General features: G+C 44.8%; 1 protein-coding gene and 1 long non-coding RNA gene across 3 annotated transcripts in view; one reads left to right on the top strand and one right to left on the bottom strand.

The window, feature by feature from the left end:
• The window catches only part of BICRAL (BICRA like chromatin remodeling complex associated protein), a 100,369-nt gene that overhangs the window by 71,172 nt on the left and 9,737 nt on the right, over window positions 1-19,460 (bottom strand). Inside the window, exons 1-2 of one of the 2 annotated variants that reach the window (XM_043449376.1) lie at window positions 12,875-13,246; window positions 5,787-6,051 (exon numbers count right to left, since the gene is read on the bottom strand). The gene's annotated coding sequence lies outside the window, so the exon portion shown is untranslated. Of the gene's footprint in view, window positions 1-5,786; window positions 6,052-12,874; window positions 13,247-19,460 lie in introns of those variants that run through there. The other variant, XM_043449377.1, reaches the window with a different exon arrangement.
• On the top strand, window positions 13,111-17,711 carry LOC122429160. Its single transcript, XR_006265944.1, has 3 exons — window positions 13,111-13,245; window positions 14,012-14,234; window positions 17,565-17,711. It is a non-coding gene; the product is annotated as an uncharacterized LOC122429160 (long non-coding RNA).

The raw sequence follows: 19,460 nt of genomic DNA, 5'->3' as shown, positions 1-19,460 counted from the left end.
AGTCGGTGATGCCATTCAACCATCTCATCCTGTCGTCCCCTTCTCCTCCCACCTTCAATCTTTCCCAGCATCAGGGTCCTTTCAAATTAGTCAGTTCTTCACATCAGGTGGCTAAAGAATTGGCAGTTCAGCTTCCAATGAATATTCACCTTCCAATGAATATTCAGGATTGATTTCCTTTAGCATGGACTGGTTGGATCTCTTTGCTGTCCAAGGGACTCTCAAGAGTCCTCAAATACAACAGTTCAAAAGCATCAATTCTTCTGCGCTCAGCTTTCCTTATAGTCCAACTCTCACATCCATACATGACTACTGAAAAAACAATAGCTTTGACCAGTCAAACCTTTGTTGGCAAAGTAATGTCTGTGCTTTTTAATATGCTGTCTAAAATGGTCACAACTTTTGTTCCAAGGAACAAGCATCTTTTAATTTCATGGCTGCAGTCACCACCTGCAGTGATTTTGGAGCCCCCCAAAAACAGTCTCTGTTTCCATTGTTTCCCCATCTATTTGCCACTAAGTGATGATAGTGATCATCACTATGTGATGCCATGATCTTAGTTTTCTGAATGTTGAGTTTTAAGCCAACTTTTTCACTCTCCTCTTTCACTTTCATCAAGAGGCTCACTCTCTCAGTACATTCCAATTTGGCCTTCATTCCATGTGCCACTAAAACTACTTGTCAAGACTGCCAAATCCAAGTGGAAGTTTTCTCTCCTCAGGATTTAACTTCTCAGTAGTATTTGGCACAGCAGACCACTCCCTTTTCTTGAAATAAATAAATTCACTCTCCTGCTTTAGGGCTGAGCCTCCTCGGTCTCCTTTGTACCCCCTTCACTCACGGGAAAGTTTCAGGCATGATCGTTAAGTCTTCTATGCTCACATATGACCTCAACCAGTTCCATGACATACCATCTCTATGCTGGTGACTCTCAAAATTTATGTCCACTCCCCTCAGCTCAACTTGAACATTCACCACCTGCTTGACTTCCACTTAGGTTTTTGAAACACTTGTGAGACATCCAACGGGTTCCACACAGAACTCTAGTTACCCACCCCTCCCAGTCTCCTCTACAAGCAACTGGCACCACCAGCCACCAGGCCGTAAGCCAGGAATCTGAAGGAATCCTTGATTCCTCCTCCTGTCCCTCCACAAACAACCCATGAAGCAAATACTCTTGATTCAACCTCCAAAATCTCTCTGAAACCCACCATCTGCTCTGCTCCATCTCCACGGCACTTGCCTAAGATACTATCAAACTTGAGCTGACCATTGCAGTAGTTCCCTAACTGCCCTCTCTGCTTCCTCTTTTCCACAGAGCAGCCAGTGATGTTTAAAAACAAAAACATATCACTCCCCTAATTAAAGCCCTAAAATAGCTTCTCCTTTTCTTTAAAATAAAATCTCCAAGCCCCTGTATGTCTTAAGAGGCCCTGCACAACTTCTCTAACTCCATTTCACTGCATTCTCCTCCTGCTTCCTTCTGTTCCAACATCCCTGTCCTTCTGGACCTTTCAGGGCTTTGTACTTGTTTCCAGGCCAGGAATGTCTCCCCAGCTTTGCACAAGGCCAACACAAGTTCATGTGTCAAGTGTTAGCTCAAATGTCACCTTTTCACAGGGACACTCCTTGACTCTTCCGAGCCAAAACAATACACTCTTTCCCCCATAACACACTCTTTTGGACCCACCAGCTTATTAACTTCTTATAAGTTTTTTCTTAATCCTTAATTACCTTGATTATTTGTGTTTCCTTATTTCCTGTTTTTCACACTATACTACAAATTTCATGAGGGCAGAGATCTTGTCTGTTTTGAATTCTACTGAAGGCTACTTGAAAATAAAGAAGCTACTCTTTCCCTCTGAGCAGGCTGATTTTAGATTCACGCCCCCCCCCCCTTCAAGCTTTACTGGATTTTAGTCAAAATAATTGCTGTGGCATTTACTCCATGAAAAATAAGCGGAGAAAAACCACATGGGACAGTCAAATACTAGAACTCCACCCACTCACTAGCCTAGACAACGGACTGCACATAGGTATCCACAGTGGTCCCTCACGAAGCTTTTCAAAATGTAGGACAGAGAAACGTGGATATAGGCAAAAATAATATAACTCTGACACCTGCATCAAAGGTTTCAACCTTTCCCCCTAGCAATCGCTAAACACAACAGTGATTTCAGAAGAAAGAAAAGCACAAAACAACTCAAATATGTGATCTTTGCTCCAGAGAAGTTAATTATTTCCTGACTTGGTTCTCTCATTTTGGTCTGGCTGGCTAGTCATTATCTGCTCTGGATGTTTCTTCCTAACCTACTGTGTCTTTAACGCATATTCTGTTCCTACTAAGTCTCATGTTTAGAATAAGTTCCCCATCCTACTTTCCAAAATGCAAGAAATATCTTCTTAATTTAAAATTCAGAAAAGAACTCGTTCTTTCAAGGTTTATCTCTAGGTTTTGATTTCAGGATATCTTCTACCCTACTTCTAACTTCTGTATTTCCTAGATTCAATTTTATTTTTGCTCCAGAGCTATCGTGACTAAATTAGATGGCCTGGCTAGACGTGAAGCCAGTATGTTATATAACTTCTCAGGAGAATGAAGCTATATATGTATTTTAAAATGTACTAAGACTTAAAAGTCTTGGGATACCTAAGATTTCTTTCTGTAAGGAAATCATTTCAACATTTTGATAAATGGCAGAGGCAAAAAATAAAAATAACGTTAAGCAATAAAATTATGCTGAAACTCAAAATGATATGAACCTCAAGTCTCATGCTCCAATTCAAAAGATAGCCAGCAGCCAGCGCATAGTTTAACACAGGGATGTTCTGAATACGTCTCTGGGTCACAATGAAGTCGCCTGGAGAGCTTGGAATAACACAGAGTCCTACATATTTAGATCCAGGCGATCCTAGATGAGCAAGAATTTCAAAATTTTTGGAGGGAGTTACAAGCATCAAGAAATTGAAAGTCAGAAACTTAAAACTGAGAGTGTCTGATACATCAGACCTTTTGAAAAACCCCAACTGTCCCTAACCAATAATGGATATTACAAATCCGCATTTTAAAAACATCTCACCAGTTGATTCTGATGCTCAGATTTGGAAATTAGATACAGAGCCAAGAACAGGGCTTCTGGGACCCACTGTCAATTCTATCACTTAAAACTTTGAGCCTGTGAACAATTCAACTATCTTGGCAAACATTAGTTCCTTCCCTGGTAAGTAGATAATAAAAACCAATACTGCAGGGCTGATATAATAAATAGGAATTAAAAAACACCAAGCACAGTTCCTGGCATACGACAGTGTTCAGCACAGGATAGGTCTTAAAGGGCCTAAAAGCATCCACCACAGTGACTGTAAACACAAGGACATACCTAAGGGCGCCACTATGTTACTTTTATCCACTAGAAATTAACTATTTACTTTCCATCTAGACCCCTAGAGAGATCGGAGCTTTACAGACTCCTCCCAACAATCTTTTCAGTAACAAAAACAAAGTTAAAAACCCACACACCCATTGTTATACTGCTACTACAAGACAGCTAAGTATTTTTATGAATGCTTCTAGGAAACATTTTAAATAAAAAGTGGGGGAACTGAGAAGTCTTATACTGATTAGAAAGAGATGAACCAAAACAGTAACCCCCCCCCCCTTTTTTTGAAAGGAAAAAGTATCCGGGGTGTTTCAAAGCGAGTTTAATTTTTCAGATCAGAGGTCTAAGAAACTATCGTCATTTACTACCATTTGTAACAGGGACTATGAAAGCCAAAAGGACGTTTCAAATCACTGGAACCCATTACCTTCCCACAAATGTAACAACCAGAGAAAAGGTTGTCCAGGATTGTGAAAATACAACCAAGAAAACTAGCAGGGGACCCATACAGAACCACAATACTGGAAGGCAGACAGACACTCTCCTCGACTTTTTTCCTGCAATTCTGCAGCTGGGTTTGACTCTCCTCTCAAAATGACGTGGAAGAGGGCGAAGGAAAAGCCTCCATGATCTGCCCCCAGCCAGGCCAGGGAAAGCAAAGTCTTCCAGGTTCAAGCCCTAGGAGGACATGGGGAAGCCTTCATCTCCAGTCTTGACTGGGGTTGGGGGTGGGATGCGGGTTTAAGGAGAGAGCCCTCGGCTGCAAGGCCCGATTCTCAGTTTTCCCTCAAAGGCAAGTGGTAAAAGGAACAAGACGCCGCGGTCCCCAACCCCTTCCCGCTCTGAGCCGGCGGCCTACTCTTTCGGGTCTGGGGGCACCGGGAAGGACCAGACTACTCCACCCAAGGCCCAAGTACAGACTTCGGCCAGCGAAGCGTGGCCCCCACGTCCCGGGCCTCCCAGCGCTCAGGCCGGCGAACCGTCCAAGAAGGGCGCTGCCCGTGCCGCCGGGGAAGATGGCGCCCGCAGAGCAACTGCGCCACCAGCACTGGCGAAGGGCCAGGCCCAGCGCCATCTTAGCGCCTTCCAACCGCCCCCTCCACCCCGCCCCGCACAACCCCCGCAAGAGCCTGCGTCCTGGCCGGTCGGGGGGCACGAAGCGCGTTGGGCCCGCGCACTCTCAGCCCAAAGAGAGTGCCACCGAGCCTCTCGTCTCTTCGGACCGGCCGCGCGGGGCCCGCAGGAGGAGCCCGGCTGGGCCGCCGGTCCTCCGCGCGGCGCGAGGGCTCGTCCGGGCCCGGCCGCGGGTCGTCGGCGGTGCATCGGACCCAGGCGGCGAGGCGACCGGGGAAGGGCCAGGCCGGCCGGCCCCGGCGCGCGCGCCGGGAACCAGGCCGGAGCGGCCGGCTGGCCCCGAGCTCTCCCCGCCGCGGCCGGCGGCACAAGCGCCGGGAAGGAGGAAGCCAGGATGAAAAATAAACCCCGTCCCCGCCGCCTCCCTCCCACCCGCTCCCCTCCCCCTCTCGAGACGCGGGGTCCATTTTGCCGAGAAGAAAGAAAATGCGATTCACACCCAAGAGCTTCCGAGAGAGAAAAGAAACGAGGCGGGGGGAACCGAGGGGAGGAGATTGGAAAAGCTTATTTTTCTTCCTCGCCCGCCGTCACTCCTGGCCCTCCCTGCCCCCTGCTCGCGGCCCCGCCGCGCCCGTCCTCCCCTCGCCGAGCCCCGCTCCCTCCTTCCCGGCTCCCGGCGGCTCCGGGGGGGCGGAAAACACACTCGCACTCGCGCACACAACTAATTTTAAACCGGCTCAATCAATGAGTCATTAAAAGGCTTCCCTCCCCTCTCCTCCCCACCACCAACCGCCACGCCACCCCCCTTCCCAGGCTTCTCCCTCTCCCCGCTCCAGAAATTTGCATCCGCGGAAAAGAAAAAAAAAAAAAAAGGCGCCAGGGCCCCCACCCCGCTGAGGCGCCCCCAGCCCGGCCCCGCCGCCCCCTGCCCGCCCGCGCCCCCGCCCGCGACACTGAACTTGGTCTTCCCGGGGCCCGGGCAGCGCTGGGAAAGGCATAAACACTCGATTCCCCTTTTCTCCGTGTCCATTAAACATCCACCCACCACCACCATCACCCACCCACAAACCCCCCCCCCCCCCCCCAAAAAAAAAAACACAGCCTTAGCCAATAGCTCTCTGGGCTGAAACCTAATATCCTGGTTTTGGCAACTCGGTGTTTAATTTGCTCCTCTTTCTTTTCTGTCTGTCTGGAGATAGATCTCCAGCCCCCCCGCCCTCGCTTTTCCCCTCCCCGAAGGAAAGAGGCAGAGGAAGGAGGTTGTGTGTGTTTTTTTTTTTTCTCCTTGAAATTTTTATCACAAAATTATAATACACTCAAAGGGAAACTCACCGTCATGAAAAAGCAGTGCCTTGTCAACGGGGTTTCTGCGCCATCGCACCAGGGGCGGCGGCGGCGGCGGCGGCGGGCGCGGGGCGCGGGGCGCGGGCGCGGGAGCTCCCGGCCGAGCGGCGCCGGCCACACGCGCTCCGCTCTCTCTCTCGCTCACCCCCGCGCCGGGCGGCGGGCGCCCGCTCCCCGCGCCCGCCCGGCCTTCATGCTCTGCGCCCGGGCAAACCGCTCGCCTGCTCGTCTACCTCCAAACTTCGGTTCTCGCCTAGCAAAAAATGCGGAGATTAGGATTTTTTTTTAATTAAAAAAAATTTTTTTTGTTTTTTTTTTAGAAAAATCAAACTCCAAAGCTGATAATTCCTGCTTCCTTTGGGATTCTTTTTAACCTCAAGAAACGTAGTGGTTTATTCAAGAAACAGGGTTTTTTGGTTTTTTTGTTGTTTTTTTTAAAGATCTACGAGATGCGTGCTAGTCTCAGCAGGCGCCCTACACACACACACACACACACACACATACACACACACACACACACACACACACACACACACACACACGCCAGTTTTAGCTGTGGGGGTGCGGGGGGAGCGCCAAGAGGGAGGTAGTTTAAAAACAAAAGACAATATTTGTTTAAACTCTAATTAGAATATGTGCCAGTAAATCGTTTTTTGCTTATGCTTTAAAAAAACAAAAGCGAAAACATCACTTTTAACTTATTTGGCAATTCATTCCAACTTTTAATTCTACTAAGCTTTCCTTTGCAACACCCTCTTTCCATTCCGAAGTGTAGTGAAACCTTATCTGTAAACCTGTATGTCAACATTTAAAACACACACACACACACAACACTTTAGCAGCCAAGATGAAGGTGAGGAGGGAAGTAAGTCACTCTTAAAACATCCAGTTCCCAGTGCTTACTCTTTATGCAGATACCTGTATCGTCACATTTGTGGAATTTTCACCATGTGATCCCTAGTCTTAAAAAAAGAGAGCTACCCAAACATCCATTGAAATAGAATAGGTTAAAAAAAGAGAAAGAGAGCTACCTAGCCTTTTAACATTGTAGTCCAAGTATGATTACCACCCATATTTAATCTCAAATTAAGACGTCTCCATAAACCATCCAGCATCCAGAGCACTTAAAGAAATGTTAATTATGACAGTGTGGATTGGGAGTAGGTGCCTCTGTGGTTTAGGTTAATTACATTTACTTTTCCTGTAAATGCCCACAAAAATAAAGTCGGGGGGGGGGGGTTGTTGTCTTTTATTTTAAATAAATATCAAAGTAAAAGATGGATTGTACAAAAATGTGATTCAGAGTTTTAAAAATACATATGTAGGCCCCAGAAATACTTTAAAATTATTTTAAATTAGTTTATAATACATATAGCAATGGGGTTCTGCTGATAGAAAACTCAAACTCATATCCCCCAGATACTGAGTTCTAAAATTATCCTTAGATTTAAATTATTTAAGTGAAATTGGTTAGTTTCTAATACAAATCCCCTGAGCATTAAAAACCAACCATAGTGGTAGCATACCATGTTTGCTTTTATAAGGATACTGTAACTATGCTATTTTATTGTACAAAATAAATAATGTCAAGGTTGGTATACAATGTTGTCATATTCAAGATAGATCTCTTCAAAAAACAAACCATATCTTGTTAAAGTAACTGCCACTCTGTCATTCACAATGTGTGCTTTGTATTTCCACCGGCCTTAATAAATACAGTCAGTGATTTAGTATCACATAGTATCATGGAGGTGTTTTCTCAGAAGATACGTGTTGTGTTCACATTCAGCCAAGGTCTTCCTGGAACTGAAGTCTTTGCATAAATTAGCATTATTTCTCTACACTTGACAGTTGAACCAACCAGTTTTCTAATTGGCTTGGGAAATTTTAAAACCTGTTTTAAAGTGCCTTTGGATTGGCTGGAATTTAATTATAATACACATTTTGAAGAATTACATTTCAAAGGAGTCCATGGATTATTCATTGCAATTAGGGCCCACCAAGCAAGTTTTACAGCTGTTGCTTCACAGTTCCAATGAAATATTAATGGATTTCAGAAAGCTGTTCTCCCTAGTAGGCCAAAACCCCTAAAAAAATACAAATCTGACTTTAAAATCACTCAACAAAGAGGTGAGCTCCAGAAGAAGATAGAGCACTGGGGGCTTTCTCACAAATGCCCAAATATCAGAGCTGACATTTATTAAGGACCTACTAAGTCCTGCCAGGTATTATTCTAGATACTTTATTCTTATAGTATATATTATTGCCTGAACCTTCACACAAACCCACAGAATAATGTTTAATTATCCAGATTTTCACCAATGAGTCTCCCAATGTTTCTCATAATTTGCCTGAGGTCATCAGTCTAAGAAGAGCTGGGGGGAACCCAGGCCTGGTTGACTCCTCAACACACCCTCTCTTCAAGTCCCAGAAAGGATCCTGGGAACAAACAGTCTGTGCTATTTCAATAAAAACCAAGTTCAGTGGTGGTTAGGGGGACCACCCTCTCTCATTGGCAGAGGGGCTCATAGGCAGACGGGACCGTCCTTTCTCATTGGGGAAGATTTAGTTTGCCAGTTGTCAAAGCTAATTTAGAATATTTGGGGGGTGGGAGTGGGTCACAAAATACTGGGACAGCAGTGGGGAGAATCTCAGACTCACCAGGTATAACACCAAATTGGAATCATTTAACAATAAAAACAACTTCTTAAAATTTCCCACATGCAAATAAAAAAATGTAACATTTAAAATAAGGGATATGCCTTTGTACATAAAATTTTAAGTGATGGTTTATATAGACAGGATTTTGGTATCGAATATAAGATTAGAAAACTTTTAAAAAAGAAAGTTCTTTAAATGGCTTGACCATAATGCCAAAAACTTTGTGTACAGTTATGTATAAGTTCCCTCCTATGATGCTCATCTGTATATGTGACCTAGTAAGAAGGGCAACTGGACACAGGTGGAAAAAAAAGATAAAACTGAAATGCTCTAGCATGGGTTTGTACCTCTAAATAAACAGGTTCAAAACCAACATAACAAGTAAAAGTGGAAATGTTGCTGTTTTTTGCCTTCTTCCTCCACGTGTTCCCCTCAGTTCGTTAGCTGTTCTCAGAGCGGGGAGAATGCAAATACAGGAGATTAAGTGGTGATATGCATGACCAGATGTGTCCAGATCACAGAAATCTGAGATATACCCAATGAATGTTTGTGGTATAAAAAACTTAAAAGTTCTGAATGTGCATAAATAAGCTCGGTACTTTTATTTGAACCTCTTGAGTTACTTATAATCTGAGGCTTAAGTGCACTGGCTATGTACTCAGACTGACCGGGGTTCAAATTCCATCTCTGTCACACACCAGGTGTGTGGCTCTGGGCAAGTCACTTCACCCTTCAGAGCGTCAACTTCCTCATCTATAAAACAGGGATAATTATAGTACTCACGTCTGAGAGTTATTTTAAGGATTCAGGAACTAGTGCATGTAAAATGTTTAGCATGGTGCCTGAAACATAATGAGAGGTCAGTATGTTCGGCTGATATTCTATCACCTCGTTTTAGTTATGTGTCAGGTTAAATCGTGTGAAACCTTCCCATGTAAATTTCCAATGGCAATCTCACATGATTCCACCAAATGTATCTCTCTTCTGTTCTGTCCAGGATAAGGAGCTCCTCAAAGGCTTTTTATTTTCTAAGGGCCGAGCAGAGTACTTTGTATATACTAAGCTTGCAACCAGTACTTGTAGGATAAAAGAAAAACAACCCAATCCACAAGATGTGTTAGAATGCAAGAAATCATCATATTTCTACCTAGACAGCTACATATTAAGTGAATAATAGAGTCAGTCTCCCTGAATCACATAAAGCCACTGCCCAGTTGATCCCAGGCAGTATTGCCTAATGGTTTATAAGTTCTTCCTCATTCTCTTTCACTTCCTTTCTCATCAATTAGAGCTTTATCATTGCTGCATTTTAGCCATGTGACCGTGGCCTATTTTTTTAACTTCTCTCACCTCAGTTTACTTATATGTAAAATGAAGGTGACAGTATCTGTATCTTGGGTCAGTAGGGGAAGAGTTTAATGATATTAGGGATGTAAAACCCTTGCTTTAGTGCCTGGTATACAATAAATACTCAATAGTAGTTGCCATTACTGTTGTGGTTGCTAATACTATTATTAGAAGTAATGTGGAATTGTTTTCAAAGCAGTGGTAAGTAGGCAAATTGCTGGAGTGATTACAAATGTTTTCAATACCTTGCCTACATTATTACTTTATTTGATACATAAGTATAAGCATTTTAAATCATCTTTGTAGAGACTAAGGCTATTCTAGTCCTGACATATTTCAAGCTGGTTATTTTTCTTGACAGACTTAAAAAAAAAAAATCTGAACTCCTACAAGCTTCTAGTACAAGGATGAGGAATATAGAACTGTTTAAGAAAACAGAGGCACAGTCACTCCCACTGGCCTTGCTGTTTTACACATCCAGCCTGTTTCCCCACTGACTATGTGAGGGGGAGGACAGTCATTAGGTTTGGAGGAGGCATCACACACGCGGGAAGCGTCATTCACCGGCTCCCAGGCCCCTGTGGAGCCGGGACTCTGGACATGTCCTCAGCAGAGTGTCCCTTCCACTCCACCATGCCCAGCAGGATCGTGGGTCATGGAGACAGTAGCAGAGAGGTCTCACAAGCTCAGAATTTGGAGAGAAAGCCAACCGTGAAGATAGGCTACCCATGCAAAGGGGCTTGCTCAGTAAATAAATGAAAGTGTCCTTTCTGAAAATGAAACCAAGAGGGAAGATATACGAAGAAGAAACTACCCCTAAAAGATGACTTGTACCTACAAGTTGAATACAAAGAAATAAGTAAATGCAAAGCACACAAGATACGTCTTCAACATGGAAGAAAAAAACTGAGGGAGCAGAGACACTGTATCACCTCCACAAGTATTCTCATCACATTCTAACCTGAGCAGGGTAAAGTCGGTCAGGCAATTTCAGAACCTCCATGAAATACCTCCCAGACCATACAATTCTCTCTTCTCTAAATCTTCTAATTTCTGGTGCCATTTCCCAGGTCCTCTGATACTGCTCAGCAAAGGTACAAGTACTTTTGTACCCAAAAAGGTTAAGGCACCTCCGTCACTGTAAATCGAACCAGTTCACTAGCAGTGTAGGTATACTGATCAGTCCCTTGTAGAGTTAGATTAACCTGAGTCAGGTCTTACAACCAGGAGGTTGTTCACAGATGGGCAATCAGAGCAAAGGACGTGTACTCCCTACACATTTTAGAATCATCTGTGACTTCTTATTCTCTTATCTCCCTTAACCCAGGCAACCCACCTCCAAAATCTCCCTCAAACCTAGTCCCTTTTCTCCACTAACTGTCTCACCTAAATTCAGGCCCTCATCTCTTGTTTGGTCTCTCGATTTCCCTTCCCTCCAGTCAATCTTCTATCTAAATTACGACCCCAAATCACCTTTCAAAAACCCAGAGTTGTTGGTGTCACACCTCTACTAGCACCTCACTGCCCAGGGAAGCTTATTAGAAACACAGATTCTCATGGCCAAGCCCATCCGCAGAAAAATGGAGTTTCTGGAAGAACTGAGGCCCTGATACTTGTACTTGCAAGTGGTTCCCTGGCTCCACCCGCCTCCCAGGTGCACCTGCAGCTACTCCTCTCCCCACCCTACCGTCCAGTCATGGAGAACACCCACCCCTGGACAAGAACAAACTCCTCCCCCACTTGGCCATATCCTTTTTCCTCTGCGGGAAACCCGGAGAGGTTTTCCTATGCGGGAGACCCAGGTTCGATCCCTGGGTCAGGAAGATCCCCTGGAGAAGGAAATGGCAACCCACTCCAGTATTCTTGCCTGGAAAATCCCATGGACTGAGGTTCCTGGTAGGCTACAGTCCATGGGGTCACAAAGAGTCAGACACGACTGGGAGACTTCACTTTCACTTTTCACTTTTTTTTTTCCTCTGCCTGGAATGTCCTTCTTTTGGGGCAAGTCCACCATTCTCCAAGGCCCAGTTCAAATGCCACCTCCTCTGGGAAGCCTTCCTTCCACCCCTCAGTGGCTTTCAAATATCTCTGCCTGAGACTCAATCTCAAGAAACAGACTTCACATTGCAACGCAGTAGATGCCTAACTGAAACAAAGTTTTCCGAAAACAGTATCTAAACTTCCTATGGAGGATGCAACTTGATCTATTTCATTCTATTATCCCATTTTTAAAAATGCTGTTTGCCACCTTATAATGGATTTCATGATTCACTAAGGGAGGCAACCTACCTTTGAAGAATACTGCTGAAAGTTAATAAATAACTCCCCTCTCTATGCATGTAATATGTACTCTATTATAGACTATTTATCACACTCTACAGTAATGATCTGTTTACAGTCTGTCTCCCACCCCCACTTCCCTCCCCCTAACAGGTACACACCACAAGGAAGTCAGCATATCCTTGGGTAGTTAGTTACCCATCCGTTGATAAATGCAGAAATGAGAATATTGGAGAAGGAATAATTTAATTGCTTTTGCACGTGTCTAATTTTTTTTTCATTTCTGGTTATGGTTCACAGCATAGTCTATCAGCAAGTCCCATGAGCCTGGAAATCATATTAGCTTCAACCCTTGAAGTTAACAGCAATTTAAAACAACAGCCGTTGTATTTCAGAACAATTTAACCAAGGTGTAAATTTTTCTTCCCCTCAAAAATAAAAACCACGGCACAGGCAAAACCAACCAGAAAATATTTTGTCAGGTTGCTAGCTTGCCAAGATAGTACAAATGTGGGCAAACAAATCTCTTACTTAAGATACTCAGAAGCAAATATTCAAAAACCTCAAAACCCTCCTTCCGTACCACTTCAGAAAGGAAACCCCCCTCCTGCAGGGCGGGTGCAGATACAGAGGCCTTTCTATCTTGCTTCCTAAAGCTCCCTCTCTCACTAGGCTGTCCCCATCGGTACAAGCACAAGAAAAAAGTAAGGAGAAAGAAAAAGAAACCAAATCAGCTAAAATGAACCGCAGTAATGAACCCAGGCAGCCAGTTCCGGTGCGAATTATACCTGTGATGGATGAGCGGGGACACGGCCGGCCGTGGGGGAGGGATCCTTTTCTGCAGCACGTGGCCCCATCGACAGGAAACCTGCCTGCAACACCCCCAGCTCTGCACACCGCTCATTTGCAGCGCCGTCATTTGTGTGATGCTAATTTGCTCAAAGTCCTAAACGTACCGAGAGAGATTCAGTGAAAACACAAGGTGGGCTCGGAGTAGCTGGCCCTAGGAGAGGCTGGAAGTGGAGGAGGGACCAAGTATCCGGAAAATGCTCTGGGGCCCAGAGGATGGAGCAGGAAGAGGAGTCTCACTTTAAAGCTGGGCTTTAAAGGATGAATAAGAGTTTTCCAAACCATGTGGGGAAGGAGAGGACAGCTCCAGGTAGAGGAGCCTTTTGTGGGGTGTCATTATTAAATATGAATGAGGGGGGAGCTGCAGACAGGTAGATGGTGAGGGGCTTTGTTGTGCGTGGCAGAGAGTTTGGACTTCTTTAGACTACTGATTTCCACTTGGCAGGTCACAACGTGACAGGCTGTGAAATCCATGAGATTGTGACCAACTTTCGCAAAAAAATGAAATTGCCTAGAGTAGGAAATATTTGAATATGTTGCGGGCAGTGAGGGTGTAAACTCTTTTGTGAAGTTTGTTTCCGATATAAATGTGTCTATGTATGTACTGGTTTGTGATATAAAATGTATCTCTTATTGTGGCGGTGACTTAAAAAAAGCAAACCAAAACTCCATCTGGGCAAACAAGGGATCTACTTGAGGACGGTTAAATAAGAGACTGCTGTGAACAGATGTGAATCTCATGAGGATAAGCGTGGTGGCTCAGGGGACACACGGTGGTGTTTTTATAAGGTGTCCCCCCACCAGACAGCGAGCTCCTCAGGGACGGAAACTCTGTGTGACAAGTTCTCAGTTTATAGCTCCTGGCACACACGTAGGCACTAAATCACTGTCTGCTGACTGAGTGTGGTAACGGATCTTCAAGGTGATTCCCAATGAGCCTCAGCTCCTGGTATCCCCACCTCTGTGTATCCCCCGCCCACCCTGTACCAGGGTTGGTCTGTGTGACCAACAGAACAGGGCGCTAGTGATCGTCACTTCTGAGGTTACATTATAAAAGGCTGCGGCTTCCATTTTAGGTGCTCCTTCTGGAACAGTCGCTCTTGGGGAAGCCAGCTGCCACGTCCTAAGGACACATAGCCATGGCAAGGAACTGAGGTCACCAGCCAGCAGCCAGTGAGGAAAGGAGGCTTCCTCCCTGTCATGGAAGCAGGTCAGCCCCCAGCCCGCCTTTCAGATGGTGACAGCCTCACGGAACAGTGTGACAACAACCTCATGAGAGACTCAGGCAGAAACACCCAGGTAAGCTGTCCCTGGATTCTGGACTCACAGAACTGGGTACATAATATAATAAACACTTATTATTTAAGCTGCTAGGTTTTGGAGTACTCTGTTATACAGCAAAAGACAACCAATATACTGAATCAGTGAACAGAGCTGAACAATAATATCAGTATACTAGAGTTATCCAGGGTTGACTGCTTTTTTTTTTTTCCTCTAAGAATCTATCATGTCACATTTCCAGCCTGACTAGATAAGAGAAAGGCCCCTGACCCAAGCTGGAACAATGGGATCCTCTCTTCAAGTTTTAGTACTTGAGAAACTGGGTCAGGTGTGAGGAGCAGACTATAAGTCTGACTAGGGGTCAAGACCACCATTTGGGGGCAATTATAATGGGGTCCATGCAAGTGAATGGGAACAGAAAGGCCAATGTGTCCAGAAGAAAGCAGATTCTCAGTGGACGTGGAGGGAAGGAAGTGGGAAGGGGGAAGGAAGTGGGAAGGAGAAAGGAGCTGGGATATTCTAAGCCCCAGAAAGTCTGGCCGCCTTTCTAGTATTTGGGGTGAAAGATTCCCCTTCCTTATAATTATTTCCCATTTTACTTGCTCATTGATGAGTGAGTTCCTTTTCTTGAAACCAAAAGATCCTCGAGTACGGCCTTTCTCCGGTGCTGGCCAGGGGAGCGGTTCCTCCTGCAGGCCAAGGGTCTTTCTAGAGAAGAGTAATAACTCACCAGAGACTTCAGCTGTGTAACTACCGCTATGCAAAGACAGCAATAGATCGAGTGGAAGGTCTGTTCAGAACATTAAACTCCTTTTGCCTTAACTCCACTTTCACCGAATAATCCTTTGATTATTAATGTACTTCAATTTAAAAAGCTGTGTTCTGGCCAGCTGACCTAATCATTCAAGTGGTTGGGTAGGTTCATGCCCATTATAAATTCAGAGATTGGCTTTCGAGTACAAATCATTCCGGCGTAACCTCCATTTCATTTCCACTGCCCTCGGTCAAGCCCTGTCATTTATCCAGTGACCCACTGCAGGAGCCTCCCCAAGGCTTCACCCTGCTTCAATCCATCCTCTTCAACTTCTCTCCCTGAAACACAAAGCACCTGATGCCTCGCTCCCTGCTCAAAACCTCTGATGGTTCCTGGTGCCTTGGGAATGACTGCAGGCTCCAGCCCCATCTTCCACCACACACCTCGACACTTCTCCTGACCTCCTGACTCCTTCTTGCTGCCTGGCATTACCCCAAGTTCCTCAAGCGCAACTGGTGCCCACCCTGCTCGGCTCCAGTTCTGCCCTTGCTGGCACCCTTTCCCCTGGGCCCCTCCTCTGCCCACTTTCTCTCACTCCACTCCTCTCTGTGCCCTCCTCTCTCTCCTCTTTGTACTTCCACGGAATTCCTCTCTCTCCTTTATAACCCACACTGGGTTATAATTAATTGTCTTCTTGTCTATCTCTGGATCGTGAGCCTCAAGGAGACTAGGCTTTGTTCATTTTCTCTTCCCCTCATTTCAAGGCCGAATAAAGCATCTTGCATCAACACTTTAACATTCATTGCATGTTTTCTGTATCCAGGCACCTGGCTGATGTTAGAGGTAGCAGGCATTCAACAAATGGCCACCAAATCAATGACAGTCAGTTAGGTGGCAGGAACAAGTTTCCCCTGGATCTGATGATGGTCAGGAGAGGTGTCCACTTAGCCTCTGCAGGTGCAGAGCTGAAAGAGCAGAGTCAGACTCCTGGTGACGTCCATCATGCAGCAATGAATGAATGAATGAATGAATGAATCTCAGCCTTTTTTTTCTTTTAAATAAAAATCGAAGTGTAATTTCTCATATCCTGATAAACTAACATGCCACTTCCCTTTCTTCTCTTTCTCTCTCTTTCTACAGTTGCAATCATGACTCATAGGTACCTTATGGAATGCAAACTTTAGGTTAACGACTACTGGAGAATGGGGATGGGGATGACCCTCCAGTTACCAAGTTTATATGGTTTAGAAGAAGGGCACATGGGTTAACCCACCAGTGACTTTAGTGTCCTTCTTTCAAAAGAGTCAGCATCTACATGCAAAGGAAGGAGCAGAATTTGGTCCTGATTTGTCCACTGATAATCTGTCTCCTGTCCCAAACTCTCCCTCTCCCTCCCAGAGTTGTGAGAAGGACTCAGCTCTGGGCAGACTTGAGATGGACAGGTCTATCCTAAAGATCCTAAAGATCATAGCAGAGAATGTAACACAGTCATTCCTAATGCAATTGATCAAAAAGTATCCGGAATTAATAAGAAAAAGACACACACAAAGTGCATGTTTTGTCCTCTTTTTAAACAAAAGTGAATATTTCTACCCTCTAAATTTCTATCTTCCAGAGGTTATATGCTAAATGAATGTTGCCTCAAATCAAGGCTTACCCCACAGGTTCTAAAAAGGCATCAAGCATATTCCACAGACCCTTGACCATCTCACTCATTGCGGGCAGATTCTTCACTGTCTGAGCCACCAGGGTATCCCTGCTCTTGACAGTCTCTAGAGTGCCAGGAATCACCAACCCGCAGAACCTGGGAACTCTCACGGTGGAGTTTGTTTTCTGGGAAAATCGCAACTTTGTCAAGAGGTCATCTTTCTTGGCTTATCTTCACAACTTTACTCAAACTTCACCTCTCACTTTGTGGTCATTCTTCACACAAAAACCAACTTTTTGTTACTTTAAGAGAATTGTGCTCTTAAGGCAAAGATAGTGGAGAGCAGGGAAGCCTGGTGTGCTATAGTCCATAGGGTCGCAAAGAGTTGGACACAACTCAGCAACTGAACAACGACAACAGGATAAAGAATAGGGCTTCCCTGGTGGCTCAGGGGTAAAGAAGCTACCTGCCAAAGCAGGAGACTCTGGTTCAATCCCTGGGCTGAGGAGATCCCCTGGAGTAAGAAATGGCAACCTGCTCCAGTATTCCTGCCTGGGAAATCCCATGTACAGAGGAGCTTGGGGGGCTACAGTCCATGGGGGTCACAGAGTCGGACACGATTGAGCGTGCAGGCACGCTATAAAGCACTGGGAGCTCAGTTCAGGGTTTGGTGATGACCTAGAGGGGTGGGATGGGGGGGTAGGGTGGAAGGGAGGTTCAAAAGGGAAGGGATATCTGTATACATATAGCTGATTCACTTCACTGTACAGCAGAAACTAACACAACAATTGTAAAGCAATTATACTCCATCCCTACCCCCGCCCCACCCCGCCAAAAAAAAAAAAAGACAAAGATTAGAAAACCTCACAAGCTCTGTCGAAAGCAGAGGGAGGGCAGGGGGCGTGGCTCCCTCAGAAGCTAAATCACTGTCTCTCTCCACCCACAGGCCTGGGATGTGCTCAGATCAGTGCCTCAGCAAATTAATTGGGAAAGGAGTACATCAAGGCTGTACATTGTTACCCTGCTTACTTAACTTATATGCAGAGTATATCATGCAAAATACCAGGCTGGATAAAGCACAGGCTGAAGTCAAGATTGCCGGGAGAAACATCAATAAGCTCAGATATGCAGATGACACCGCCCTTATGGCAGAAAGCAAAAAGGAACTAAAGAGTCTCTTGATGAGGGTGAAAGAGCAGAGTGAAAAAGCTGGCATAAAACTCAACATTCAAAAAACTAAGATCATGGCATCTAGTCCCATCACTTCATGGTAGATGGGGAAAAAGTGGAAACAGTGACAGATTTTATTTTCTTGGGCTCCAAAATCACTGTGGACGGTGATTGCAGCCACGAAATTAAAAGACAATCCTTGGAAGAAAAGTTATGACAAACATAGACAGCATATTAAAGAGCAGAGACATTAATTTGCTGACAAAGATCCATATAGTCAAAGCTAAGGCTTTTCCAGTAGTCATGTATGGATGTTGAATTGTGGTGCTAGAGAAGACTCTCGAGAGTCCCTTGGACTGTAAGGAGATCAAACCAGTCAATCCTAAAGGAAATTAACCCTGAATATCCACTGGACAAACCAATGCTAAAGCTGAAGCTCCAATACTTTGGCCACATTATGTGAAGAACTGATTCACTGGAAAAGACTCTGATGTTGGGAAAGACTGAGGGCAGAAGGAGAAGGGGATGAGGGAGGATGAGATGGTTGGATGGCATCACTGACTCAGTGGACATGAGTTTGGGCAAACTCCAGGAGATAATAAAGGACAAGGAAGCCTGGCGTGCTGGAGTTCAGGGGGTTGTAAAGTCAGAGACGATTTAGCGACTGAACAACAGTAAAAACAAATTTCAAATTACCACAGGTCAGGGACCACTGGATCCCTCCCAGAGAGCAGAACTCACACTTGTCAAACACACGTGCCTTATCTGGTAGCTCCCATCACACACCCATGGTCCTCAACAGTATGTGCCATTGTCCCCATGTCCAAGTTGGCATCTTTCACATTCTGTAAGCAAACGTGCATTATCCTGACAAATGAAGGAGGAGGAAGTATCTGCAGCACAGAAGGATTCCCACTGTGCAGCCACATTTTCTGACGGCTGCCACATCCTAATGACACAAGACATCACTTTATCCATGTCAGTGAGCACATCTGAGAACCATAATGTGCAAAGCATCATCACCAAACCCTTTTTTCCAAACTTTTTTGACCATAAACTCTAAAAAGACATATATTTTATCCTGCAAGTAACACATATGTATATGTAAACTATATATGTATACTATAAGCCTACTTATGCAATACAATGAACTGTGATATTTTCCATTCTATTTCTTTTGTCTTTTTTTAATGCAGACCTCTATCCACCAAACGGATTTCATGACCTTATTGTGTTGAAACCTGCAATTTGAAAGCATATGATATTTCACATAAAAGTGCTGCTTTGTAGAAAATAATAAAATTCTATCCAAAGAAGAGAAACTTTCAACTTCTAGGCAGAAAAGTGGAAAAGGAATAATATTTTTGCTTCTTTAGCTTTCAATTGCCAGGACATTTTAAAAGCATTTTATCTCAGCAAATGAGCATTTCTACAAAAACCCATCTCAAAACATTGTGGGTCATTATTCCCCTTATACCGAAGAAGAAAAAAATGCAGGTTGAAAGGTATCGCCCCCACCCACCCACCTTCCATGTGTAGTATTTAAAAATGCACATCTGTTTGGGAATTAAAATTTGGCTATATCTTCTGGGACTTCCCTGGTGGTACAGTGGATAAGAATCCGCCTGCCAATACAGGGGACACAGGTTGGATCCTTGGTCTGGGAAGATCC

Source organism: Cervus canadensis, chromosome 28 (assembly GCF_019320065.1).
Source record: "Cervus canadensis isolate Bull #8, Minnesota chromosome 28, ASM1932006v1, whole genome shotgun sequence".
NCBI lineage: Eukaryota > Metazoa > Chordata > Mammalia > Artiodactyla > Cervidae > Cervus > Cervus canadensis.
This window is presented reverse-complemented; position numbering and strand designations above follow the sequence as displayed.